This window comes from Zingiber officinale, chromosome 4B (genome assembly GCF_018446385.1).
Source record: "Zingiber officinale cultivar Zhangliang chromosome 4B, Zo_v1.1, whole genome shotgun sequence".
Lineage (NCBI taxonomy): Eukaryota > Viridiplantae > Streptophyta > Magnoliopsida > Zingiberales > Zingiberaceae > Zingiber > Zingiber officinale.
Window position 1 is genome coordinate 96,652,523 of NC_055993.1, and position 2,996 is coordinate 96,655,518.

A 2,996-nucleotide genomic window follows, 5' to 3' on the forward strand; every position below is an offset into this window, starting at 1 on the left:
ACCTTCAAGAACTGGCGATCTGGAGCTTAGAGAGAGCTGTGGAGTTGTTGTCGAGGATCTGAGATGAATCGGTGAAGCGCTGCAGAAGGAATCGAAAGCCTGTGGCTTTTATCGACGCCAACGGTCGGATCCCGATCGATTGAATTGCTCCCAATCGATCGGGGAGGCTTTGGATCGATCCACTGATCGATCCAGAGCGCCTCTGTGCCTCAGGAAATGCCTGGATCGATCAACGGATCGATCCAGGGCTTATCGCAACAAATCGCAGCTTCCCAATCGATCGACTGATCGATTGGGGCCTCTGGATCGATTGGCTGATCGATCCAGCAGGCTTTTGTGCGCTCGCGACTGCCTCCCAATTGATCCACTGATCGATTGGGACGAAGGCTTCTCACGGGGACTCCCCAATTGATCGGCCGATCGATTGGGCTCCAGCCAATCGATCGGCTGATCGATCTAGCTGCTGGTTTTTGCCCAAAACCAAGTCCCAAGCCCCTCAAACCAACATCCGGTCAACCTTGACCTGTTGGTACATCATGCCTAGCATCTGGTCACCCTTGACCTACTAGGACTCCCTCACCAAATGTCTGGTCAATTCCTTTGACCCACTTGGACTTTTCTCCTCGTGCCAAGTATCCAGTCAATCCCTTGACCTACTTGGACTTTCACCAGATGTTTGGTCAACCTTGACCCATCTGGATTTTCCCCGTGCCTGGCTTCACTCACCAGGACTTCCAACCGCCTAGCTTCACTCACTAGGACTTTCACTTGGCTTCACTCACCAGGATTTTCTCACTGCCTAGCTTCACTCACTAGGACTTTCCATCTGCCTGACTTCACTCACTAGGACTTTCACTTTGCTTCAATCACCAAGATTTCCAACTGTCTAGCTTCACTCACTAGGACTTCTCATCTGCCTGGTTTCACTCACCAGGACTTCCCAACTGCCTAGCTTCACTTACTAGGACTTTCACCTGGCTTCACTCACCAGGATTTTCTCACTGCCTAACATTCCAGTTAGGACTTTCCCAGTCAAGTATCCGATCAACCTTGACCTACTTGACTCTTCTACAACCAAACTGATCAAGTCCTGATCGGTGGAGAATTGCACCAAACAATCTTCCCAAATGAACAACTGCACCTGCACCTGCCCATATTATCGAAGTCTTGTATTGTCAAACATCGAAACCCAAACCAAGACTCAAGCTTGGTCAACTAGGTCAACCTTGACCTGAGGGATATTGCACCAACAGTGCGTCGCTGACTGATGGAAGGAGTAGAATAATGACGTCCATGCCTTACCTTTTACAGCCTTTGGGCAACCAGTCGCAATATGCTGCATGACATGTGTCCTCGGCTCCTAGTGTTGCTGGGCTCCTCCTGATCGGATCCCCTTTGGGGGTTTATGGCTACTCGATGTCGTCGCTCGGGGGCTAGTGGGGGCTCGACAGGTCGCTCCTTTCTTCTAGCCACTTAGACTTCAATATAATTCAAGGTGGATCCAAATCCAAGCAAGAAAAGCTCCGACATCACACCATTCTAGCTGGTGTACGATGATGAGGCGGTGGTTCTCGTGGAAGTCGGAGAAGAATCTAATCGGGTGCAACTCTATGACGAAGGAAATGCCGAGCGGAGACTCATGGAACTCGATTTGATGGATGAAGCTCGGGATAAGGCCGCCATTCGACTCATGACATACAGGCAAAGAATGAAATAAAATTATAACCTGAGGGTGATTCCGAGGTCCTTCCAAGTCGACGATCTGATGCATAAAAGAGTAAAATCTGCCGACAACGTCACCAAGAAGTGGAGCTTCAATATAATTGAAGGTGGATAAAAAAAAATAAAAAAAAAATACTCAATTTGGATCCAAGAAGAGGGAAACCCAACTCAATCTCACTCTTTATTGAATTTGGGTTTTAACCATCTTCCTCAATCCTCAACCAGGATCAACATCAATCCTCAACCCAATTTCAAAAATCTAGTCCAATCGAAAAATCCAATCAAATAGCTCAATTTCAAACCCAATTTTACTCTCGAATGGATTCACATCTCCTAATACATTCGGATCTTCTTCCCTCAACCCAAAATATGGATTAACTTCTCCTATCTTCATCTAGATCTGAATCCTGGTCGTTGATTCAAATGCAAACCATCCCAGAGTGAAGAAAAATCCCCTAATCATTTTCTACCCAAGCGGTCGCCGCCACCAATCTTCCTCTTCTTCCTCTCCATCGCCGACCATCAAGGCCGGCGGCGCTGCCACCTTTCCCTTCATCACTGCCTCCGGCTGACCATCCTCTTCTCACGCGGACACCAACCCGACGCGAAGCTTCTCGACGCAACCTTTCATCCGCCTCTCCACCCTCAATCGGCCGGCAGCTTCATCTCTTCTCCATCGCCGTCTGATTGATCCAACCATCTCCATCTCCATCTCCATCATCATCTTCTCATCTTCGGGTTAGAAGAGAAGCAAGCCACTTCATCTCCACCTCCGGCAATCCACTCTCCTCGTCGGATTAGAAGAGGAGAGCTCTCCGGCGAGTCCACAGCCCCCTGTCCACTCTCCTCTTCGAGTTAGAAGAGGAGAGGAGCAGCCCCTCTGCTTCCGGCAGTCCCTCCTTCCACACCGGCGATCCCATCCACCTCTCCACTCTCCTCTTCGGGAGAGGAGAGGGCAGCACTTCGCCATCAAGTTTCGAGGTTACGAGTTGATCCGTTCGTCGTTCATCTGCAATCATTATCATTTCTCAAGTGTCTTTGCCACCTCTCCTGACATATTCCCCTCTTCCAGTCCTATCATAAAATTTAATTATATTTATGCTTATACTTTTTGTTTTTAATTGATTTTATTTTTTTTAACAATTAAAAAAACAAATATTTTTTTTTCACACCTTCACCATACATTTTTTAACATGTTTTTTGGCATATTTTTTTAAAACAAGTTTTTCGATGGCCTCAACCATTTTTTATTGGCTTTGTTTGTTTTTTTTAAA